At 42.4% G+C, this 27036-nt stretch overlaps 1 long non-coding RNA gene across 2 annotated transcripts in view; it reads right to left on the reverse strand.

Moving 5' to 3' along the window:
• LOC138430847 (uncharacterized) overlaps nt 1-27036 on the reverse strand; it is a 155371-nt gene that overhangs the window by 5436 nt on the left and 122899 nt on the right. For both annotated transcript variants that reach the window (XR_011253408.1, XR_011253409.1), the window contains exons 2-3: nt 887-989; nt 197-289 (exon numbers count right to left, since the gene is read on the reverse strand). This is a non-coding gene — a long non-coding RNA (uncharacterized lncRNA). The remainder of the gene's footprint in view (nt 1-196; nt 290-886; nt 990-27036) is intronic.

The following is a 27036-nucleotide window of genomic DNA, read 5'->3' on the forward strand; positions in this document are numbered from 1 at the left end:
TCTCCCTGGTGGCAGACACTGAGCTTTCCTTAGACACATACACTTTAAAGTGCTGGCTTCCTCCTCCTGGCTGTAGCCAGCTCATCGGCAGCATCGATGGAGCTTAGACCAGACAATGAAAGAGAGAACGCAGGGGTGCCTGCCTTACCTACTTCCGTTTTAGAGGTGCGGTGAGCAAGTTGCCTGTATTACTTACGCTCAGAACTCACTGGCCAGACTTTAATGAAGGGCCACTGCAGGGCGCAAGGTGTCTCCAGCCGGGCGGTGGTGGGCAATGTGGCTCCTGAGGCTTACAGTGTCCAAAAAATGAATGCGACACAAGGGAAAAAGAAAAAAGGAACAGCACTTTCAGAATAGGACTCTCTTTCCTTGATTAAGCTGGATTAATCTGGAAACCCTCACACAATATCATCTTCTTATTAAAGTGATTTATACATAGATAGAGGGGCTTCCCTGGTGGCTCAGCTGGTAAAGAGTCTGCTTGCAGTGTCGGAGACCCGGGTTTGATCCCTGGGTTGGGAAAATCCCCTGGAGAAGGGAATGGCAACCCACTCCAGTATTTTGGCCTGGAGAATCCCATGGACAGAGGAGTTTGGTGGGCTACAGTCCATGGGGTTGCAAAGAGGCAGACATGACCAAGTAACTAGCACACCAACATAAACAGATGTATATAATACACTCGTGTGTGATAAAATATATAATATATAGCACGTCTGTACTCTATCCATAGAACTGAAAGTGGTATTTTCCAAACACAAACGACTTTGAGCCTTTTACAAAGTCAGAGTTGTGGCATGGGGTGGCTGATGGTCAGCAAAGTCTCGGTGGAATACTACTGTCTTTAATTAATATTAATGCCCATGGACTAAAGACCTGTTATGCTTACCCAGCGTCCCACCCAGGCACGGCTGTGAGTGACGAGCTGAAGCACGGCCTCCAAAGGCAGCTCGGCCGGCACTGCCTTCCCCTGGGCTCCATGGGTTACCCTCCTGCAGAGAGGGCTGTGGGTTAGACAGGAACATAAAACAGCCCTCATTTCCCCAAAGGAGTGACGGAAGACCTTCTGAAAGTGCCCCAGGCAGAGAACAGGCGGGCACGTCAAGCCGTATCCAGGGCTGTGCCAGGCCCCTCACAGAACTGAATCTTCAATTCTTAATGATTCCTCTGCAAGAGCTCAAGATCTAAGCAATAAAAGAAGCAGCAGCTAAATATTCAGAAAATACCAGGAATCTGACTAAAAACCTCATGGACTATGGTAATGTTCTTGCCCAGAAAATTCCAGTATGGCAGTTACATGGAGTACGGAGGTTGTAGGAAGTTGAATTTTACAAGAATAAATCGAAAGCGTTAAAGAGTCCTTTGCTGGTGCTGAAACAACCACGTCCTTCAGTCTGCTATGTGGACCACAAGAGGACCAGGGATCTGGGAACTCAGTGAGCAGAGCGTGGTGCTGGCGGCTTGTGCCCTCAACCCCTGTAACTGTGGTTACAGTCTTGGTGGTGTGACTTCCAAGCATGTTTCAGAAAGAAGGAAGGCTGAAGCCAGTTCAGAGCATTCAGTCATTCCTTCGTCCAAGAAATGTTCGTTTTCTGGTGCCTACTGGGTGTCAGATGAGTCGAACAGCCCCCAGACTGAGGCAGTGGCAGAAGGAATGGAGATCAGAGAACAGACTGACGGGCTGTTTTGATTTTTAAAAGAGCACCGGCTTCTTTCTAAGCAAATAGAGATCTCATTATGTCATTCTCTCTCCCTGGGATCTCCTTAATGGACTTGCTAAAGCCTCCTTTCTGCGGGGGTCGACTTTCTACTGGTAATTTCACACCACGGGGTCAGCTTGGTAGCCATCGATATGGGGAGACTTGCGTAAATTATCAGTAAAGTCAGTATGATAACCCTACTTCCTTCACTGCATGTACACACAGATGGTTTCAATTACAAGACTGAAGTTAAAAAAAAAGATGGGAAAACCTCAGAACTGTGGTATGAATAGGGTGTGGAAGACAGAGTGCCAAATTCAGAACTGAAAGTCTTGAAAATTTTTTTTGGGGGGGTTCAGTTTTACATCAAACTGGAAAAGCCTATAGTCATGGAAATTCTTCACTGGTCAAATGGGGACGTCATGGCTGTGCTGTCCATCTTATGGACATGTTTAGATGACATCAACTCAAAGTACTTTCTGTATGAAAGTGGTTTGCAGGCAGTTCTCCTGGCAAAGCAGAAGTCTGGATCACTCAACTTTCCTAGCACATATTTTATGCCCATAAAGAAGATTAAAGTTAATGCTGAGAGCACCCCAGGAATGACATTGGAGAGGCAGTCCAAGTGTCTTTACCAGACAGTTATGTGGATGAATATCTGTTTCAGTGCAGTTCAGTTGCTCAGTTGTGTCTGATTCTGTGCGACCCCATGGACTGCAGCACGCCAGGCCTCCCTGTCCATCACCAACTCCCGGAGCTTACTCAAACTCTTGTCTATCGAGTCAGTGATGCCATCCAACCATCTCATCCTCTGCTGTCCCCTTCTCCTCCCACCTTCAATCTTTCCCAGCATCAGGGTCTTTTCTAATGAGTCAGTTCTTTGCATCAGGTGGCCAGAGTACTGGAGTTTCAGCTTCAGCATCAGTCCTTCCAGTGAATATTCAGGACTGATTTCCTTTAGGATGGACTGGTTGGATCTCCTTGCATTATGGCTACCGTAATGACATACTTTTCACACCAAGAACCCAGTCACCCAGTCTGCCGGCTCAGTCACCACTCTGCTTCCCATAATACCTGACAGGATGAGAGAGAGGAACCCAAATCCCCACAGTGGTGTAGGTGTGAGAGCATATCTCCACAGGCTATTTCCTGTGCAGGTTCAGATGTTGACTGAATGGCTGTAAGACTTTAATGCTGTAAGACCTGAATTGACAAAAATTATGTGAAGAAGGTTGTATTTCTAATATTTCAACTTGAATGCTGAGGAAAGGAGGTCAAACAAATGAGTAAAGTTTCTTCTGTCCCTAGTATTTTAAAAAGTGTTGGAGGTTCCTTAGTTTAGTATTTCCCAAGTCTACCAAAAAATTTAATGTCCTCATGTCTAATATTGGGAAATGTTGAAAACATGAGAAATCATTCCTCAGCATAAATGTTCTCATGATTTAACTGAAAATGGGATTTGTTTTTGTTGATAATATCACTTATATGTAGAATCCAGAAAAAATGGTACAGATGAACTTATTTGAAAAGCAGAAACAGAGTCAAGATGTAGAAAACAGATTTATGATGACCAAGGGGAGAGGAGAGGGGGTGAAAGGGGAGATTTGGGCTGGAGATTGGGGCTGGAGATTGGGATTGGAGATTGAGGTTGGAGATTGGGGCTGGAGATTGGGATTGGAGATTGAGGTTGGAGATTGAGGTTGGAGATTGGGGCTGGAGATTGGGATTGGAGATTGAGGTTGGAGATTGAGGTTGGAGATTGGGGCTGGAGATTGGGATTGGAGATTGAGGTTGGAGATTGAGGTTGGAGATTGGGGCTGGAGATTAGGATTGGAGATTGAGGTTGGAGATTGAGGTTGGAGATTGGGGCTGGAGATTGGGGTTGGAGATTGAGGTTGGAGATTGAGGTTGGAGATTGGGGCTGGAGATTGGGATTGGAGATTGGTCTGGAGATTGAGGTTGGAGATTGGGGCTGGAGATTGGGGCTGGAGATTGGGATTGGAGATTGAGGTTGGAGATTGGGGCTGGAGATTGGGGTTGGAGATTGAGGTTGGAGATTGGGGCTGGAGATTGGGATTGCAGATTGAGGTTGGAGATTGGGGCTGGAAATTGGGATTGCAGATTGGGATTGGAGATTGGGGCTGGAGATTGAGGTTGACGCTTTTCACCACTGATGCTACATATGTTGTCTCTCAGACACTCAGTCATGTCCGACTCTTCATAAACCATGGGCTGCAGCACACCAGGCTTCCTTGTCCTTCAGCATCTCCTGGAGTTTATTCAAGCTCATGCCCATTGAGTTGGTCATGCTATTTAACCATCTCATCCTCGCTGCTCTCTTCTCCTCTTACCTTCAATCTTTTCCAGCATCAGGGTCTTTTCTAATGAGTCAGTTCTTCGCATCAGGTGGCCAAAGTACTGGAGTGTTAGCTTGTAGCATTAGCCCCTCCAGTGAATATTCAGGGTTGATTTCCTTTAGGATGGACTGGTTTGATCTCTTTGCCCATGACCATTTGGTGATATCCATCACCAAAAGGTTATGGACATCACCAACGGTGATACTGTGTGTAAAATAGATAACTAATGAGAACTTAGCATACAGCTTTGGGAACTCTACGGAATGAGCTGTAGTGACCTAAATGGGACAGAAATTTAGAGCATAATGGATGTATGTGTACACACAGCTGATGCACTTCACCACGCAGGTGAAACTAACACAACATTGTAAAGCAACTATACTCCAGTAAAGAACAGATTAAAAAATAAAAATGCATCTCACCCCTCCCACCAAGAGAAAAAGGGTTTCTGAACTCCACCCCACTCCTCAGTCTTCACTTTGCTTTGTTGGGTCTGTGCAAGGGCCTAGGAATCCGCATGCCCACGTTAGCTCCATTAGGGGCAGATATGCCAGAAAACCCACGGCTTAACTGTTTCATCTGTGACTACTTCAGTCATTACTAAACACAGTCATTCACAGTGTGGACATACATGAAATGAGGAGAGAAAAACAAGTGACTTGCCCCAAATATTAGCATATAAGTTGACAATCAAGGCTAGGTTCCCTTCATTCTTTTGCAGATTTTGGAAGACCACATTCTTAAAATTAATATCTACTCACTATTTGGCACTATATAAACCCCTAAGGCACTCATTGTCTTGCACGTTAATAGTTTATCATACTTATCTTTTAGTTTAAGAGTAAAAAAAAAAAAGTTTTTATTAACACTTATGACTACTCTCTCATCCCCCTTCAGAAAAACACATCTTTCCAGTTTTCTCTATTTAACAGTTAATAGAATACAGCCTCCAACTTCTTTTGGATGAAAAAAGTAGTATATATACTGACATATGTTTAATTTTTGATTCTACAGACCACATAGTTCATAGCACAATGGATTTGCCCAGCACTGAAAATCCATTTTCAGAAGATAAAACATTTATTTTTAAACAGAAGAGTATACATTTATCTTTAAATGAAGAGTATACATTTATTCAGAAATATTTTTGAAGCATTTATTTTTTTCACTTTATACTTAGACCTGCAAAGAACCTATGATGGTGCAGGATTGCACTAGGTGATGGAGACAGTCGTGGCGGTGCCCTTGTGGGCTCACTGCCAACTGCAGAGGAAAAATGTTACCAAACATCAGTGCTAATAACTGGAAGTGCTGTAAGAGGAAAGTGAATGTGCTGAGAGAACTATGGGGCACCTCAACTATCTTTGGGTTGTGTGTGTCTGTTCACTTCAGCCGTGTCTGAGTCTTTGCGACCCCACAGCCTACAGCCCACCAGGCTCCTCCATTCATGGGACTCTCCAGGCAGGAACACTGTAGAGTTCCCAGGAGAAGACAGAGAGAGGCAAAAGCTTACTTAAAGAAATGATAGCTGAAAACGTCCCTAACCTGAATAATGAAGCACACACATGCAGGTCTAGGACGCACAGAGAGTCCCAAACAAAATGAACTGAAAGAGAACCACACCAATACACACTGTCATTAAGCAGCAAAAATTAAAGATAAAGGAAGAATCTTAAAAACAGCAAGAAAAAAGCAGCTACTTACATACAAGGGAACTCCCATAAGACAGTCAGCTGATACTTCAGCAGAAACTCTGAAGACCAAAAACATTGCCATTATTTCAGTGATGAAAGAAAATGACCTGCAAACAGCAATGCTCAACCAGCAAAGCTGCCACTCAGATTCGGAAGAGAAGCAAAGAGTCTGACAGACAAGAAAAGCTAAAAGGGCTCAACACCACTGCTGCGGCTTCACAAGGAAATGTAGAGGGCTTCTCTAGGCAGAGAAGAGAAGGTCGAAAAGGCCACAACTGAAAAATAGGAAAATTAGAAAAAGAAAAAATCTCATTCAGGAACCCAAACGTACAAGAAAGGTAGTAGATCAACCACTTAAAAATCTGGTGAGAAGTTTAAAAGACAGAAGTGGTCAAAACAACTATACCCACAATAAGTAGCTAAAAGATACGCAAAGCAAAGTAACGTAAAATGTGACTTCAAAACACTACTAAATGGGGGAGTAAAGATTCAGGTTTGTCAGAAAAAATTAATATGCAGACATCTGTTGTGTTGCTAGATAATAACAGCAAACTATCAGAAAGAAATTAAGAAAACAATTTCATTTACAATAAATCTAATCTAAACAAGGAGGTAAACAGTCTGTACTTGAAAAGCTGTAAGATGCTGATGAAAGAAAGCGAAGAGAAAGATAGACAATTCTCCCAGCTTGGAAGAATTAATCTTATAAAAAACCGTACTACACAGAGCACACAATGTTCACGTGCATGCTTACAATGTGTGTGTGTGTGCATGTCGCACATACGTGCAGCACGGCGTATATGCTGCGTATACACAGCGGAATGGCACTCAGCCACGAGAAAGAATGAAACCTTGCCATCTAAGATGGCACGGCTGGACCAGGATACTGCGTGCGTGTGCGTGCTAAGTTGCTTCAGTCGTGTCCAACTCTTTGTGACCCAGTGGACTGTAGCCCACCAGACTCCTCCGTCCATGGGATTCTCCAGGCAAGGATACTGGACTGGGTCACCATGCCTTTCTCCAGGGGATCTTCCCCACCCAGGGACTGAACCCACATCTCGTAGGTCTCAGCATTGGCAGGCAGGTTCTTGACCTCCTTCACCACTTGGGAAGTCCAGAGGGTCTTATGCTAGTATAGTAACTCAGACAGAGGAAGACAAAACCCACATGATTTCACTTATATATGGGGTCTAAAAAAAAACAAAGAATAAACACAACAAAACGGAAACAGATTCACTGTGGTCGCCAGAAGGGCGGGTGCTTGGGGACGAGGGAGGTAGACAAGGTGGGTTAAGAGGCACACACTTCCGGTTATAAAGTAACTAAGTCGGTGATGTAATGTACCCCAAGGGGATTAGAGTCAATAGCACTGGAATAACTGTGAGTGGTGAGCGCTGGTCACTAGATGATCACTTTGTCATGGTGATCATTATTTAAGGCATAAAACCACTGACACAGTATGTTGTGCAGCTGAAACTAAGATTGTGATCAATTTTACTGTAGTTTTTAAAAATCTGGTATCTTTAAGATAAAAGAGAAGTAACTTAATGTTTCAGATGAGTCTGAAGTGAGAGGCATGGGCTAGAGTATAGCAGGCAAAATTTTGAAAGCCAAGCTTCAGTATGTATTGCTGTGAAACAAATTATTGCAATATTAGTGGCTTAAAGCCACAACTACTCAGCACGACTTCACCTATACAATTATACCAATAATCTCAATTATTTGTTGGCTTAGAGGAATCTTATTTGATAAGTTTCTTCAATAATCTACCTACTTTCCTGGCTAAACTAAAACGTGGGTTTGCTTTTTGTTTGTTTCTAATAGTATTGAATCCTTTAAAATCATTCATACACCCTTTTCAAAGGTTCTGCCTGAAAGTATCTTCTTACTCAGCCTTTATTATTGTCATTCTGAGAGAAATCAGGGAAAATACAACCAAGAGCATAATTCATTTGCCCCACTCAGACTCACTCCCCAGGCGTGAATCCGTGTCTGAAATTTCCACTCGTGTTATTGTTTATTTCTAACTTGTTTTATATTTACACTCACTATAGCGCTTGCTTTCTCTTTCATAGCACATAGACTTGAATTTAAGACTAAAGAACCTATGATCTGACTCCTCTGTGAACAAAAATAATGATCTTTTAGAAACCTTAAGGATGTTCCCCAAATGGTTGAAGTCAGAAAGTGGAGGGGGCTGGAAGGGGAGTGAACACAGAGATGGGACTTTTCAAGTGCCCATACAGAAATCAGGAGAAAAGTTATTGTAGCAGCCTCAACCACAAGGACATTGTCTCCCAAAAGCTATCGGAACTACACATCAAGGAAGGAAACACTGCCGCTGACAACCTCATGGGAAAAAGAGTCGGCTTACATTGGTGAAGGGCAGTGGTTTCAGAAAGGATTTTGCCTGCATAGGAACTGCTGGAACAAACTTTTAGGAGGGAATATCTTGGCTTGCTGAACCTTTGGGATGTTAACCATTCATCATGAAGTCATTGTGAATATTTCTGTAGCTCAGCATTTTGCCAACTAACTTTCAAGTTAACAGATTCTCCATCATCACCAAAATATTCACTGACCCCAGAGTGATCACTCCAGCTCATTAGAATCCTCTTCCAAAGCAGGAAACTATTTTTTACAATCATCATACCAAGCATTAATTTGACAGTGATGATATAAAAATAACTTCACCCAAGAAATAAGGTTAAGAAATGGAATTAGGCAAAGGTAGAGAGACAGTGTCTGAGTCATCATGTATGTTCATTACTGGGATTCTCTTGTTGGTCGTTTTCCTTTTGTGCTATTTCTGGATTTTTTTTTCCATTGCATTATTCAAATACTGAATTGTGGCAATAAACAGGTGACACCATCCAGGAACGGAGCTTGTTCCATTTCAGGCACGTCAAAGAGACACTACCAGTTTTTGAAAAGCAGATCTGAATTGCTAACTAGCCCCAGAGTCTCAGATGAAATTTGGATTAATTTTTTCATTAGCAAGATAAGCCCAGATGAGTCTCCGTCTATGCATTTGACACTCAAACCAAGGCAATACTTTCTCTGCTTCAGATAAGAAATGGTGCAAACTGATAAAGTCTGGAAGTTTCAGAAAATAAATGGATATGTATGTTTGTGTGTGTGTGTATCATGCAAAGCAAACACTGCCTATAGTCTATGAATAAACAGTATAGCAGACTGGAGCACTGCCTTGCTTACTCACTTGAAGTCTCTCTTGTGTGCATGTGTTTTCACTCAGACAAGTGGCTAAAATTTCTTTTCTGAAGTGACTAAATCTGGGTGAGCACGATCTTCAGGATCTTCTGAAGCCCCTCTAAGATTTTAGTTCAAGGGATTTCCCTGGTGGTCCAGTGGTTAAGAATCCGCCATCCACTGCAGGGAACATAGGTTCCATCCCAGATCAGGGGCTGGAACCAAGACCCAGTGTGTCACGGGGCAGCTAAGCCCACGACTAGGGAAGCCTGTGCCCCTCAGTGAAGAGCCCGCACACCGCAACAGAGACAGCACGGCCAGAAAATAATGATGATGATGAGTGAAAACGGAGAGAAGACTTCAGTTCAAGAGGATGCGGGGCGGGGGGGGGCGGAGACAGTAGCAAACGACAGTTGGCGAATTTTGGAAAAAGAAAACAAATGGGTGAAGGTAACTAACTTGTACAGAATTTTGGAATTTTGCTGCCCGTTAAAATCACCTCTGGAATATCAAATTAAGCTATGAAAGAAAGTCATTATAAACTGCTGAGTAGAAGAAAAATCCATGAGTCCCAAACCTCAGTTTCTTCATGGGTTAAAATTAGAACAATCTCAGGGGATTTATAAGGTGATCAAATAATTTTATGATTCCTGGCCCAGAGTCAACTTTTGGTAAAGACTATTATTATAATTAAATATGTTACACTTATATCCCATATATTCCTATATAGAGCCAGAATAGGTATAAAAAATGAGATGCCTAAATTTAAAAATAAGTATTATCTAATTTATTTAAATATTAAACAAAATTGAAACTTAAGGGGTACGGGACAAAATATGCATTAATTTCAATACAAATCCTCATACATACTGAATTCCTGAACACTTGAATCCAATTAGTTTAGATGATATAGGAACTATCTAGATAGCATGTTCACTGGAGATGTAATATAAAGTCTAACCACACATTGGGAGACAAAAAATAGTCTTCATGAGAAATATTTTAAAAATGCACTAAAATTTGCAAAAGTGCACATGCAGCTTTTCCAGTTGCTATTCAACAGGAGCACAACTGAAGAGCTGGCTTCCCTGGTGGCTCGGATGTAAAGAACCCACCTGCAGTGCAGGAAGCGCATCAGGAGCCTGGGTGCGATCCCTGGGCCAGGAAGATCACCTGAGAAGGAACTGACGCCCCAGTATTCTTTCTGGAAAATCCCGTGGACAGCCTGTGGGGCTGCAGAAAAGCTGGACAGGACTTAGGGACTAGACTATAAGGAGCTGAGCGCTCCTTCCATATTGTGTGTTATAAAATGTGACCGGTACGTTTTTTCTCTTATTCTGTGGGCATACATCTACAACAAGAAAGTAAACATATCTTTATATTCTATCTTTCAGCTTTTATAAATGATTCTGCCCTCTTGACCTGACCTTCATAATACTATGAGGTACGATCATCAGCTGGCCCTATTTCTCATCTTAACGGTTTTTATTAATTTACAGGGAAAAGAGTAAAATAATGGGACAGTTCAAACACAGCATTCCAAACACTCACAGCTATAAGAGCAGTGTGCTTTCATTAAGGGAATTTATTAGCTGTAAAAACTCTGAACTTGGCTCCTCAAGGCCAAGATTGTATCAGGTATGCAAAACAGAAAGAAAATAAGGTCTGTAAAACCCTCGAGGCTGGTGGGGTTTCAGGGTACTCCCTGGACGTGCCATCACAGTAATGAATTTTGAATCAGTAGCACTGTCTCCCCAGCACATACCGGGCAGAGTTTTTCAAATCTCTGGGGAAATACAAAGCAGAAAATGGCCATCTAAAAGTGAAACTAAAATAACACATTTTAGTTGTGAAAGAGCCAGCTTGTTGGTGTAGCAGTTTTGTTCATATATGCATTAAACAAAGGACAACATTTTGAGCATCAATTCTATTTGGAGGATTTAATTAGACCAAACATATTCCTACTAAGGTTTACCCTTATTAATACTGAACCTTAATCCAATATATATCATCATTTAGCATTATAACTGAGGGAAGAATATGGTCTTAAAGAGACCCCCATTGGATGGATAGAGATACAGATATAGATTTGATACAAATATAGATAGACAGACAGATAGATAGAAAGAATGATACATACGTATAGATATATTTGGGGCTTGCTCAGTGGCTGGTGGCTCAGTGGTGAGAAACCTGCCTGCACTGCAGGAGCTGCAGGAGCCGTGGGTTCGATCCCTGGGTGGGGAAGACCCCCTGCAGGAGGGCGTGGCAGCCCATTCCAATATTCCTGCCTGGAGCATCCCATGGACAGAGGAGCCTGATGGGCTACAGTCCATGGGGTCACAAAGAGCTGGACAGGACTGAAGAGCCTTGGCGTGTATGCAAGCACATATATGCATCTATACATATATGAACACACATAGTTTCCAAAAGTGAATAGGATTGTGTGATCTTGAAAAGATCATCTTCTCTTTCTTTCTCTCTCTCTCTATCTAAACATAATGGAAAACAGGTTCATCTGTACCATTTTTTCTATGTGAACCTACTGTGTAACATAGGGATCTCTGTGGTGAACTAAATGGAAAGGAAATCAAAACAAGAGGTGATTCACTTTGCTACAGTTAGTAGGAACTAATACAACATTGTGAGGCAACTATGCTCCAATAAATATTTTATAAAAACTAAATAAATAAATTTAAAGACTATGGGATATAACAGCTTATGTTACTTTTTAAAACAATGGGGGCAGGAGGGAAAGGGGGCGACAGAGGATGAGATGGCTGGATGGCATCACCGACCTGACGGACCTGGGTCTGGGTGGACTCCGGGAGCTGGTGATGGACAGGGAGGCCTGGCGTGCTGCGACTCAGGGGGTCACAAAGAGTCGGACACGACTGAGCGACTGAACTGAACTTTTAATTGAAGGACAACTGCCTTACAACACTGTGTTGGTTTTTGTCATACACCAACATGAATCAGCCAGTGGAGATTTGCTGTGTGCCTCAGGGAACTCAGAGTGGGGCTCTGTGACATCCTAGGGGGGTGGCATGGGGCGGGAGATGGGAGGGAGGTGGGAGGGGACGTATGTGCACCTGCAGCTTACCTTTATGTTACCTTTTAAAGGCTCACAAAGTTGTTAACATTCTTATCAGTTCAGCTTCCCTTTCTTCAGTATAAATTTTACTTTGAAAAGATGTCTTTGTTTTTCTATCTTTGGTTTCAAGATTCATTTTGTCATATTCCTTTCCTTGCTCTTTACACTTGACTGGATTATATTGCAATCCTCAGAATTTTGGTTAACTTGAGCACTCTTAAGTCACAAATATATACATAATAAAGATCTCTCTGATCTTTATTTGTCTGAATAAAGGCAACTTTTATGAAGAAGAGTAAACCCCCAGATATTATGTTCCTCGAGTATTTGGCACCATTAACAAGAGTGTTATCATTAAAGTCAGTATTTACTAGCTGATAAAGGTGCTATGGACATCAGTCAACTTTCACTTTTTGTTTTTTATCCTTAGCATTTAATAGTTCCTAGGAAAAATGGATCTTAGGAGTCTGAAGAATAAGTCCCTAAATACAGGCTGAGAATACATGGCTGAGAAGGAATCGAAAGTTTAACATTTTCAGCCACTAGCTTCTGTCTTTGACAAACCTAGACGCCATAGTAAAAAGCAGAGACATCACTTTCCTGATGAAGGTCTGTGCAGCCAGTCATGGCTTCTCCAGGAGTCACGTACAGATATGAGAGCCGGACCATAAAGAAGGCTTAGCGCTGAAGAATTGATCGAAGGCAGGAGGAGAAGGGGGCGACAGAGGATGAGCTGGTTGGTTCCATCCGGTCACCACTCAATGGAAATGAATTTGAACAAACTCTGGGAGATGGTGAAGGACAAGGAAGCCTGGCATGCTGCGGTCCATGGGGTCACAAAGAGCCAGACACGACTTAGCAGCTTAAAACAACTTCTGTCTATCGGACTATTCTGTTTAGGGATGAACATACTTTATCTCTATGAAGCTTGCCTTCCCCACACAGTAGCCAATCAAGGGTCGGGAGAGAGAAATGTTGTTTTGTTCCCAAAACTCCACCAACACCTCTTTCTTCGAGATTACCAAAACCTCACTGTTGTTACATTCAAAGTTAAATTCTCAGTCCTCTTCTAACTTAACATGTAATCAATATTTCACACAATTAATAACTCATTCTCTCTTTTTAATATCTTTCATTGGAGTATAATTAAAACCCCTAAGTGCACATAATTTTAACTGCACAGTTCAGTAGGTTGTGACAATTGCAGCCACCCATGTAAGGGCCACCCAAAACAAGACACAGAATATTTCCATCACCCAGTGAGCGCCTCTGTGTTCCTTTCCAGCCCATCCCCACACTCCTCAGAGGCAGTTGCCTTCTGAATTGAGTTACCTTAGTCTCCTGTGCCAGAGATTATTTCTTCTACTTTATAAAAATGATATGATTCAGTATGAATTTTTTTCCTGATTTCTTCTGCTCAACAAGGATTTTTGAAATTGCAGATGACACCACCTTTATGGCAGAAAGTGAAGAAGAGCTAAAAAGCCTCTTGATGAAAGTGAAAAAGGAGAGCGAAAAAGTTGGCTTAAAGCTCAACATTCAGAAAACGAAGATCATGGCATCTGGTCTCATCACTTCATGGGAAATAGATGGGGAAACAGTAGAAACAGTGTCATACTTTATTTTTTTGGGCTCCAAAATCACTGCGGATGGCGACTGCACCCATGAAATTAAAAGACGCTTACTCCTTGGAAGAAAAGTTATGACCAACCTAGACAGCATATTCAAAAGCAGAGACATTACTTTGCTGACTAAGGTCCGTCTAGTCAAGGCTATGGTTTTTCCTGTGGTCATGTATGGGTGTGAGAGTTGGACTGCGAAGAAGGCTGAGCATCGAAGAATTGATGGTTTTGAAGTGTGGTGTTGCAGAAGACTCTTGAGAGTCCCTTGGACTGCAAGGAGATCCAATAAGTCCATCCTAAAGGAGATCAGCCCTGGGATTTCTTTGGAAGGAATGATGCTGAAGCTGAAACTCCAGTACTTTGGCCACCTCATGCGAAGAGTTGACTCATTGGAAAAGACCGTGATGCTGGGAGGGATTGGGGGCAGGAGGAGAAGGGGACGACCGAGGATGAGATGGCTGGATGGCATCACGGACTCGATGGACGTGAGTCTGAGTGAACTCCAGGAGATGGTGATGGACAGGGAGGCCTGGCATGCTGTGATTCATGGGGTCGCAAAGAGTCGGACGCGACTGAGTGACTGAACTGAACTGAACTGGTACCATAGTTCACTCATTCTTCTCCTGTTGGGGTGCTTGAGCGGTTTCTGGTTTTTAGCTATTAGGATTAAAGATAGCATGAACATTCTTGCATGAGACCTCTTTGGAACTTTAGTGATTAAAGATTTGGCCTTTATCTTTGGATTTGCACAGGTTTGACTATGACATGCATACATTGTTATGCTTTACTTTTTATATGGCTGCGAGCTTGCTGATGTCCTTGGTTGTGTGGGTTGATATTTTCATCATTGTTAGAATATTCTTGGCCATTATTTCTTCAGTTATATTATTCTGCCCCATGCTCTCTTTTCTATCTTACTGGGACTTCAAGCACACATTAGGTTATTTTATATTCTCCCACAGAACTCAGTTGCTCTGTTCTTTGATTTTTTCACTATTTTCCCCTTCTTGCTTGTCTATAGCTAATTTCCCAGACATCCAGAGTGATATCTCTAAATATAAATGGAATTCTATTGTTTTTCTACTCAACGCTGCCAATAACACTTCATTTGACTTGCAATAAAGTCCAAAATACCTGTAAGAGCCGACGAGGGCCTGTGTGACTTTGACCCTTGTCTTCTCTGATTTGTCTTCTAGAAATTTCCCACTGACTCCTTTCCTCCAGCTGCTGTCATGTCTTTTCTGCTTGTAGTTCTAGCCTGATTTTCTGTTGAAGGTGCTGCTTTTACCTGGGATGCCCTCTCCTAGTTATTTGCCTGGTTATGTCCTTCTTTTTTCTTTATTCAATACTTTTCTGCTTAATGAGGTCTGCCCAAACCAGCCTGAATAACACTGTCTCTCATGTACCATCTTAGTCATGCTTATTTAAGTTTTTATTTTCTATAGACTTCTAAAACAATTTAGCTTCCTTGAAGTCAGGGACTCTTGTATATTTTCTTTACCTAATACCCATGTGCCTAAAACAGTGCCGAGCACAAAGTGAGTATGAACAAGCATTTGTCAAATGAGTGAATGCTTTAAAGAAGCATGATTTTTGCTGAGAGATTGGGAATTCTGTGAATGCAGCTCTATCTACTTCTTAGGCAACTGAATTTGGATGTATTCATTTCTCTTTATTAAAGAAGATAAAAAGTATTACTGCATAATAATCACTTTAATTTGTTTGCTAAAAGACCCATAAAATTTTGTAGGACATACAGACTGATGCAGTAAATAAAAATAACTTGAATCATTTACTTAACGTAATGTTCAGAAGCTGTTTAAACTGGGTTATGGTTTCCCTGATGAGGAAAAATTTTGAAACAGAAAAACAGTTTTGAAAAGAGGATGAAATTCTCAATCAAGACATTGCTAGAGTAGCTCACTGATACATTTTCTTATACCAAACCTGCAAACTATTAGAGATTAATTTCCCCCTTTGTTTCCATAAGTCACAGTTCCATTATTTAGTCTATACATTGCTAATAGAATCCTAAGTCATGGTTAACTACATTCATTAGATAAGGTACTATAGGGAAGTTAGGCAATAAATCTGAAAGAGCAGGAGCTTTTTTTGGTCACAGATAACAAGGTCAAAGACATGCATCATTTACCGTCTGTGTGACCTAGAGTAAGTCACTTACTCTCAGTTCAGTTTAGCTGTTCTGTTTAGTCACTACCGTCCATGGCTTGCTAAGTCTTTTGTGACCCCAGGGACAGTAGCCCACAGGCTCCTCTGTCTCTGGGATTTCCAAGCAAGAATATTAGAGCGAGTTGCCACTTCCTCCTGCAGGGGATCTTCCCGACCCAGTGATCCAACCCAAGTCTCCTGCCTTGTTTGTTTCCCAGTAAAATGGGAATGTAAATATCTCTCTTGTATGTATGTTATGAGGAGTAAATAAAATAGTATGTTATAGTTGCAGTTATACAATTAGTTATAGTTCCTGATATAAGATAGAAGCTTGACAAGCAGTAACTGTTGGTTTTAACATATACACATATCATATATTGTATATGGTAACATATAAGAGCATACATATCTGTATACTATATCCAATGTCACATTAAGTGAGTCAAAGCTGTTCAAAACTCCAATCAAGGAAGAAGTTGGTTGTAAACCTTTTCTTTTCTGAAAACATGGATTGAGAACAATACAAATCCCCCAATCATTGAGCCCTGCCTTAGGTGTCACTAGTGGTAAAGAATCCCCCTGCCAATGCAGGAGATGCAAGAGACACAAGTTTGATCCCTAGGTTGGAAAGATCCCCTGGAGGAGGAAACGACAACCCACTCCAGTGTTCTTGTCTGGAAAATCACATGGACAGCAGAGCCTGGTGGGACACAGTCCATGGGGTTGCACAGAGTCGGACATGACTAAGCATGCACAAAGTACTAGAGATAAATAAGTAAAATGAGTCCCAAATGACCACGATCAGAAATAGGCAAAAGGTCAAAGCAAGAGTAAGATTTATAGGTGAACTCACATGATATGCTTGAAATTAACACGGTAGCAAAATTATGATATGCCTGAAAATAAGGTTTCTCTTTTGCAGGAGGATTTGTCTTGAATCTTCAGTCCTGTGGAAGAGACGAGGTACCATTGATCAGCATCAAGCTGATGGTGGCCTTAGCATCTACAGGGCCATGGAGCAGCAATAGCTACATCCAGTTATTTGACCACGTTAGACACTAAAATGATCAATCAACTCTCCTACCATTAGCTAATTCCATCACTCTAATTCCAGGCTAAGCAAGAGGCCTCTTGATTTTACCCTGCCTTCCCATCAGAGTGACCGGAAGACAGACACTGTCTGAGGATGTCCTCAACCAGTAGTCTGGACTATGAGACAATTACACTTTTCATTACGGAGATGAGCTTCTAATGTTTATAAATCAGTCTCTGGGGAATCTAGCTTGTATGAATTTTTTTGAGATATTGATCTTCTCAAGAGGCACAGTCAAAAGTCAAAGTGGAGAAGACTCTCTTTCTCAGTGACCTCATGAATAAATGTCTCCCTCTGTGACTTTGAACAAATAACCTCAACTTTCTGAGCATAACTGTCACATAGAGATGACAGGAAAAAATAGCTTTTGGGTAGGACATGAAGATTAAACAAAACGATGCTAATGAACGCTGTTAGTGTGACTTTCGACACATAACTCCCATGAGTGCTGTTCCATAATCATGACTGGAGAATTGCTGATGGGGTCAAGAACTATCTCTTGAGCACAGCCTCTCAAACTTCAGTGCATGTATACATTGTGGAGATACTACTGAAATGCCCATTCTGACCCAGTAGTTCTGGGCTGGAACTCAGGGTGCTGCATTTCTAACAAACACAGTCATAGATGTCGATGCTACTGGGTTACACACCACACTTTGAATAGCAAGTTTCTAGATAACAAACCCACCATGCCTATCTGCTGAGCCCAAAGACTTCTGCAATGAAAACAGCTACCATGTCTGATCTCCTTCACTGTTCAGATAAGTGTCAAGAGTGTGACCCTGGGGAGGCTGCTTTGAATCTGCAGTGCCACCGACTATGGCACCAGATGGACATGCATGCAATGGTGTAACTGTCCCTTCAAGTGTCCACTCCCCAGTAGTTGGCAAGGAACAACTTTCTCTGTACTCTCCCCATGAAAAAAAACCCTGCACCTTGAATTTCACCTAAAGCATAGCAGAAGGTGTCAAAAAGCATTATGACCTCAGAGATTAAGATTCCTCAGAAAAGAGAAAATCTTGCTGAGAGAGGAGAAGAGAAAATGTTAGAAGGCCTTGTAACACACACACAAAAAAACAGATGAAAAGAGCATGCACAACTTCAGATTAAGCTTCTCCGCAAAGATGTGATGCACATAAGGAAGGAAGAATTAGCATTTCTACAGAGTCTGGATGGGACTGAAGTCTATAACAAATTTGAGTTGTAGCACCGATAATACCAAACAATAAAACGTTATCCTTTTCAAGTTTTTTTCTTCACAGATAAATTCTCCTTAGTCAGAGCCACCAAAATGTATTTTAATCAGAACCCTATTTGTACATAAATGACAGATAAAATATAGGCAAGCATTTTTTTTTCTTCCTTTGCATAGTTCATCATTTCTTTGAGGAATGGAAACACAATAAAAAGATACTGATTTCCATTAATTTTCTTCTCTTTGCAAGTAAATTTAGGAGCGAGTAAGTGAACAATTCTCTACTTGTCCTATTTTTTTTTTACTCCTAATTCTTTATCCAGTCATTTTCTAAAAATAACAAGAGAATTCAGCACTACATAGTATTAGCATAAGCACATTTCTTTGGTGAATGAAATGGCATTGTGTTGCAAAGATTTAATGTTTACCTCCTATTAGAAGACGCAAATTCCAATTTCGATTTCTCAGAGGTCATTCCAACTTAACAATATCAGCAAAGATGGGTCAGTAAGTATTGGTGGCAGAAGTGTCTCTCACCAATTATTTAAGAAAGTGTACTCAGTCAAATTAGACCAAAACAAAAAGATCTGAAGGGCTTCCCTGGTGGCTCAGTGGTAAAGAATCCACCTGCCAGTGCAGGAAGATGCAGGTTCAATCCCTGACCCAGGAAGATCCCGCAGTCCGTGGAGTAACCAAGCTCGTGCGCCACAACCGCTGGCCTGTGCTTGAGGGGCTGGAGCCGAAACTCCCGAGGCCCCATGACCTACAGGCTGTGCCTCAGCTAGAGAAGCTGGCAGCTGGAGGGCAACCCCCACTGGACGCAACTAGAGAAAAGCCCTCACGGCTACAAAAACCCAGCACAGTCAGAATTAATAAACAAGTTTCACAAATGTATCTGAAGGCAAAGTTTGCTCCAAAGTTACTCAGAGCCACCCAAGAACAAATCTAACCTTAAGGAGTCTGCGTGATATCAACACTACACTGTCACTCAAATATCTCCATCAGCAGGGGGACACAATAGCGCTCATGCCAGTGAACCTCTAAGAGCTCTCCCTCTGAATTTTTACTTTATTTTTCACTTGTTTCTCTTTTGAGAAGGGGAATGAACTGGGTTCCTTGGGTCAGTATCAAGAGAGGGTTGTTATGAGTGAGAAAAGGAAATGAAACCAAGCTCCTCCTAAAGCTGAGTGCCCCTGATGAGTTTGTCATTAATCTCTCCATCGGAAACTTCACTCTCCTTCTCAACCCATCCTTGATGGGACTGAACCTGAGCAGAACCTTGCAGAGCCCTCCCTGGCGCCAAATCCCCCCACATCCCCTCTTCCTCATGTGTAGAAAAAAGCCTTCTGTGTCCTAGCCTTCTCCCAGTTCCAAAGAGCAGGCTCCAACAGTTAGTAATCAGGACAATAGAATCATAGGACCCCTAGGTCTCCTTGAAGGAATATAGGTAACGATGGGATACACAGCTTTGAGTTGTCCTGCAGAAACTAAGATCCCTGCCACGGTAGACGATGGTGAATCCACACTGACCATGAGCACAGACCCCAGACTGGTTGGAACCAAAAGGTTGAGAGTCCCTTCCCCTTGTTAGCTCACCACCAATCAGCCAGAAGAGGATTAGGGAACCCTCTCCTCTTTAAAAACATCATCCTTAAAAGCCACTCCCTGAAAGCTATCAGGGAGTCCAGGGATTTGAGCACAAGCTGCCCATCCTCTTTGCTTGTATGCATATGTCAATCGCTCAGGCGTGTCCAGCTTTATGCGACCCTTTTGACTATAGCCCGCCGGACTCCCCTGTCCATGGGATTCTCCAGGCAAGAGTACTGGAGAGGGTAGCCATTCCCTTCTCCAGGGGATCTTCCCAACTCAGGGATCAAAATGGGTTCTCACATTGCAAGTGCATTCTTTACTGTCTGAGCCACTGGGGAAGCCCCTCTTTCTGCTTGGCACTCTGCAAACAAGCCAGTGCTTTGCAGCAAACATCTTCTGACAGAGGGTAACAGAAACAGAAGATGCTCTTACATTCCTCGGAAACATTATCCTAACTCTCCTTCCCTTAAACATCTTACACAGATTAAGTCGACTAGATCGTTCATTTCACTCTGGAGACTGCAGCAATAGTCCTACGGTCATGAGAAATGCTCCCCCGTCTGGTCCAGAGAGGCACGGCCCTTCCGTCATAGCCCAAACAGTCTTCACAATCTTCTTCCCTGAACTGTTGCCTCAGTAGAGAGAGTTGCAGAAAGCTTAAGGGATGCTTCGTACGGAAAAAAGTGAGAACTCTCACTCAGACTTCTCAAGTGGGATTATATGAGAGTCTCCTCATTAATCCAGAGATGTTTTGATTGTTTTATGTAATTGGACATATTGTATGTCATCTAGTGTATTATAAACTCATTAAGAAATAGAGCTCATTGTCAAACGTAATAGATAAGATCAGACCATTTGGAAGCAAGAAAGCCAAATAGATAACAGCGTAAACTGTTCAATCAGGACTAGTATCATTTTAGTTTTTGGCCAAAACACTAAATATGTCAGTGAGATGGATTGACAGGGGTCCTAAGAGTGCTTATCACTCAGAGAGAAATTCAGACCTAGTGACTGAATATTGTTGATAGACTCATCCATCTTACGGGAAGAAAACAGCTAATCTCCTTTAGCACTGAGTTCATTAAAGGCTGATTTTTTCCTTTTTCTCCACCTGTGGGAGAAGCAAGGTCTGAAATAAGTCACCTTCAACGAAGTATTCACACACCGCTCCACTGACAGGTAACACGACAGCTCACAAATAAGAAAGCACAGACAAAGAAGCCGCAAGTGTGTTAGAAAATACTAGAAACTGGCATTATTTTATTTATTTACTTTTATTTATTTTTTCCTGTGATTTATTTTATTTATTTATTTATTTTTAAATTTATTTATTTTAATTGGAGGTTAATTGCTTTACAATATTGTACTGGCATTATTAAAAGGCTGTTGACACACCAGCTGGGAATGGTTAATGTATGTAAGATGCTGAGAGAAAATTAAATAGTCACCCAAATGGAAATGGAGAAGGAAGCATAGGTAGGAAAGAGAGGAGGCATGCTTCAGAGGAGCTGGCGATGGAGACGAGGTCCTCGAGGTGAATGGTGTGTTCACTAGGCCAGAACAACCTCGGGAGGCTCCAGAATCACTGTCCAAGAATGGTTCCATGCCAGACTTCGACACTTTACATTATTTTACTCCGAGTTACTTTATATAATTCAGATGTTTTTAAATCTCTTTTTCCTTTTTGTATCCCAGTGATTTAACTTAGCCATATTACACTAAAAGGTGTAAGTAAATGCTGAGTCAGAAACTCCTGCCCAGAGGAACAGCTGCAGCTCATCTTCACTGTGACATCTGAATCTGGGAGAGCACTCCCTTTTTTTAGGAGACCACTTCCCTTTTTTAGAAGACCACTCCCCTTTTTTAGGAGACCACTCCCTTTTTTAGGGAGACCACTCCCTTTTTTAGGGAGACCACTCCCTTTTTTAGGAGACCACTCCCTTTTTTTAGGAGACCACTTCCTTTTTTTAGGGAGACCACTCCCTTTTTTTAGGGAGACCACTTCCTTTTTTAGGGAGACCACTTCCTTTGTAGGGCTTCCCAGGTGGCGCACAGGTGAAGAATCTGTCTGCCAACGCAGGAGATGCAGGAGACCCAGGAGACGCAAGGTCAACCCCTGGAATAGGAAATGGCAACCCATTTCAGTATTCTTGCTTGGAAAATCCCATGGACAGAGAAGCCCAGCAGGCTATAGTCCATGGGGTTGCAAAGAGTCAGGCACGGCTCAGTGACTGGGCAGGCACACCCTTCTATGTACTGGAGTGGCTAATGTCAGGAGACAGCCCAGGGACTGAAAAGGGTTCAGAGAGGAAGAGAAATCTAAACAAAGCACTGTCAAACTGCATCGTGGTTGAGAAAAGCCTTGTTTCAAGGAATAACAATACAGTTTCCAGAATTAATAATTTTTTTTCACAAAGGAAACCAATAATATTAAAATGCATTTACCAAAAACCGTGACACAGCAATATACACGTCCGCACTGGAGGGGCGATTGCACACTGCAACGGAGTCCATACATGGATCAGATCTCTCTGTGACAGGGACGGGCCGAGCTGGCTAAGAAGCTGATGGTTTCAGGACAGACTTCAGTGTTTGGCTCCAGAAGTTGAATTATAAGACCTTTTCCTTTCCAAGGCGCCCTCCCATTTATTAACTTTTAGCTTCATTTTGAAGATGATAAAATTGAGGGTTGTGAGAGTTGTATTATGGCAACCCACTCCAGTGTTCTTGCCTGGAGAATCCCAGGGACAGGGGAGCCTGGAGGGCTGTCATCTCTGGGGTCGCACAGAGTCGGGCACAACTGAAGCGACTTAGCAGCAGCAGCAGCAGAGTTGTATTAACGTCTTCAAGATCACATGGCTGCTAAGTTTGAATTCAGGAAATCTGGCATCATGGCCCAAATGCTGGGTCAATCACTTACCCATAGTGACTACTTATAAACATCTACAAAATGACTCACAGCTATGCCCTAGGTCCAAAAATTTGCTTTCTACCACTTCACTTTTACAAAAGACCTACTTTCATACCTGTTTTTGCTAACCAAAAGGAATCTGAGGTGGATTTTCACTTTTGCAAACAGCAAAACTGTCGTTCAGCATATGTTTTGTAGTAGCAATTAGAGAAACACCCGCCCCACTCCTGACCCCCAGCAGGAAAAGCCACACCTCCATGCTCCTTGCCCAGGAACTACACTCCACATCTCAGCATGAAGGGACCAGAGCTTTGAATCATTTCTGTGAGCATCTGTACTTTATCTCAAACTTATTTTAGGTATCTGTTTGCAAGATATGTCCATTTTCACTTATGAAAAGTTTGATGGGAATACTCTACTTTCAGAGAGTGGAGGAAATCTGAAATTGGCTTATCTTTCTGGAAAGCTTGCCCCAAACACAAATATTGTCACATCTGCAAAAGCACCATATAAACAGGAAAGCTTATTTAGATCTAGCAGTAAAGAATCTATCTGGCATACCGGAGATATAAGCGGTATGGGTTCAATCCCTGGGTTGGGAAGATCCCCTGGAGGAGGAAATGGCAGCTCACTCTAATATTTCTGCCTGGAGAATCCCATGGACAGAGGAGCCTGGCGGGCTACAGTCTATAAGATCTCAGAGTTAGACATGACTGGAGTGACTTAGCAGCAACAAAAGCAGCAGTGTTAATAATAAGGGCTCCTGAACAAAATCTTACAAGGAAAAGGGCCCTCATGTACGCACGTGCATGCAGGCAGGCACACACACACACACACACACACACACACACACACGTGCACCACAGCACTGTTGTCTCCAGCTGTCCTTCTCACAGCTGGGCACAAGGAAACCGTGGTGACCCCTATGGCAGGACCTCTTTAGATCTTGAATACTAGTAATAACATTTACAACACATCAGGTACCTGCTTTGTATCTGGCCTCTTACCTATTTCATCTCATTTCATTTTGCCAATGAACCGTACCACATTAGTGTGACCATCCCCACTTTGAAGATGAGAAAGCTTGGCCCTGAAACTGTTAATCACTGATCTAAGCATTCACAGCTAAGGAAATTATGGAATTGAGATTCAAACACAGGGTTGTCTTATTCCAAAATATGTGTACCATTTACATCATACCACACCAACCTTCCAAAGATGGAAAACCAGAGTGGTTTCAATTACTTAATGGTACATTAAAAAAAAATAGTGGCATGCATAAAACAATCATGTCCTTATGTTTTCAGATTTTATGGGTCAGGAATTTAGGTAGGACTCAGTAGGGATGGCTTATCTCTGTTCTGTAGTGTCTGAAGGTTTAGCCGGGAAGACGAAAGGGATGGGTGTCTACGTGGCCGAGGGTTGGAATAACTCAGAGGCTCATTACTCATATTTAGGAATTTAGGTAGGACTTCATGTTTCTGGTATCTGGCCTGGGGTGACTTGAAGAAAGGCCTCAGGTGGGCTGTTGAGTGGATCACATACACATGACCTCTCCTGTGGGTTGGGGTTCTCACACCTTGGCAGTTGGGTTCCATGAAGAATTATCCCAAGAGAAAGAATCAGAGTGAGTGTTCCAGGAGAGTCACACAGCAACTGCCTTGTCTTTTAGGATCTCGCCTGAGAAGTCACATAGCATTGCCTCCCCGTGATTCCTTTGCTGGAAGCAATCACAAGTCTGTCCAGATTCAAGAGGAGATGTATACCTTCCCTGGGAGGGAAATTGACAAGATTATATTGCAAAAGAGCGTGGGGACAAGAGATACTATTGGGGCCATCTTTGGAAAACTCAACCTGATGAAAGACACATTCTTTCCGGACTTGTAGCATCGAGTTGCCTTTGCAGAGAAGAGCCTGTTGCTCCTACTTTTCCCGCACTTCGAATCTGAGTATGCAAAGACTTTATGCACTTTTCTTCCTCAGCTCAATACTGTGTGCTGTGTGCTCAGCCACTTTTAGTCATGTCCGACTCTTTGCAACCCTATGGACTGTAGTCTGCCAAGCATCTCTGTCCACGGGATTCTCTAGGCAAGAACACTGGAGTTGGTTGCCATGCCCTCCTCCAGGGGATCTTTCCAACCGAGGGGTCAAACCCAGGTCTCCTGTGTCTTCTGCATCACAGGTGGATTCTTTACCGCTGAGCCACTAGGGAAGTCTCAACTCAACACTGCTCATCCTTATAAGGCTTACTCAAGCCTCACCTACCCTCCCCACTTCTTGGGATGCTCGCCAATATTAATTTATCCCTGTCCACCCCAGAATCCTCATAGCCCTTGCTTCACATTTTGGCATTTATTTATGCTGAGTTAGTAATGGTATTATGTTCTTCTTACTGTCACTGTTAGTAACTCTCCTCCCTATCCAAGATCTAAAACACCTTTTGGACTTCATTTTTAATTGTCCTATAAAAATTATAGCTTTGGATATAAATCTTGATCATCATAAAGACATTTTGGATTAAATAATGTTATTTGCTAGCTTCCAAGGTCTCTGACTCAGAGTCTTCATTTTAATATGAAATTGCAACGAGCACAACTGAGGGTCTGCTACATGTATGATAACATGCCACATGCTATGTAATAGGGTCTGCTACATGTATGATAACATGCCGCATGCTATGTAATAGGGTCTGCTACATGTATGATAACATGCCGCATGCTATGTAATAGGGTCTGCTTTCCTTAAAGGTGTTGTTTCTAGAGAAATGAGTCACGGACTTGCACGTATGCACAAGAAGACAGAAATATACAGATGTCATAGAGAGGTGCAGATGTATTGCTGGAGACACTCAAAGAGAGACATTGCTTCTAGCTGGGGTATTAAGAAAGACTCTAAAGAGAGAGGGGATGTCATTCACGTGAGTGCTGAAGGATACCTCTCCACACAAGCTGAGATTGTCAAATGGCAAGTTGTGGACAAGGAAACAGAGATGCTGGTTATATCCAACTGAAGGAACCCACATTATTATGCTGCTGGGGGGCCGCTCTAAGGTTCCTCTCCAGCCTCATTCAGGGTCAGCATCAACCGCTCGCCTTTGCCAGTGTCTGTAAGTGCTCACATTTTCTATATTTGGAATTTAGATTTTCCCTCCAGTTAGTAACTTAAATGAGATTTCTTTTGAAACCCATAGTTCCCTCTCAATAAAGACAAGTCTGGAAAATAAATGCTTTCCTGCTCTCTTGAGGATTTGACCACGTGAATTTGACCTAGCTTGCAGACTGTTCACTTAACTATTTAGGACTACAAATTCAACTTCCTTTCAGTTTTTAACATGTGTACGAATCAGCTGGGGATCTGATTAAATGCAAATTCTGATTCAGTGAAGCGAGGGAAGACAGATTCTGCATTTCTCAGACCTTATGGGTGATGCTGGTGCTTACTGTCCCTTGGACACACTTTTTGTAGCAAAGATCTAGGTGTATGCAAGCAGCAGCTATGTCAGCTACATGGCTCAAACTCTCCCCTTTAGCTAATTCAGGGCCTTTTATATAATACACTCTCAATTATTGTATTTTAGGGAATATATGATTTAAAGTAATAAATGAATTAACACTGACTCAGCTCTTCTCCTATTATATAGGGTCCTGCTAGCATGAACATAAGGGAGTTCCCCCAAATTTCTTTAAGTTGGCAAATGACTGGAAATATAGACTTTGGAACTCCCAGACCTTTTGCTCACCAATGCCTGGTGCTTCCATAAATTCAGTAACCAAAACAAACACAAATGGCAAACCATCTTCTGCCGCCAAAAACGAGCTTTGCAGAGGGCTTAAGGGTATTTTCCACAACTCGAAGAAAGAACCTAATTCTAGCATTTTATTTTGTCCCCTTTTCGTAACCTCTTACTCGAAGTCTCTCCCAATCTCTCAGCTGGAAATAATGTTTCTTGCTTGCAGATTTTCCTAAGGCTATTTCTGTGACTGTCCTTGGGTAGGCATTTTTCTAGACTCAAAATCTATATCTTGAAATTCTCGAACCCAGCATGACAGCATTTGGAAGTAAGGCTTTGGGGAGGTGATCAGGTCATGAGGGTGCAGCCTCATGATGGGACTAGTGACCTCATAAAAGGGACCCCAGGGAGCTCTCTTTCTCCTTCCACCATGTGAAGACGCAGAGAGGTGTCCGTAGTCAGAAACCCAGAACCTGGCCATGTTGGCACCCCAGTCGCAGACTTCTGACCTCCCTAAGTGTGAGAAGTGGGTGTCTGTTGTTTATAAACCAGAGTGTGTGCTGCGTTGCTTCAGCAGCTGGAACAGACAGAGAGCCCACCGTGTCAGCTCTCCGCACAGCCACGTGCCTTGCACTGGTTTGTAGATCGCTTAAGGGGACAGGCACGCTGGGCGT

This window comes from Ovis canadensis, chromosome 26 (genome assembly GCF_042477335.2).
Source record: "Ovis canadensis isolate MfBH-ARS-UI-01 breed Bighorn chromosome 26, ARS-UI_OviCan_v2, whole genome shotgun sequence".
NCBI classification, from domain to species: domain Eukaryota; kingdom Metazoa; phylum Chordata; class Mammalia; order Artiodactyla; family Bovidae; genus Ovis; species Ovis canadensis.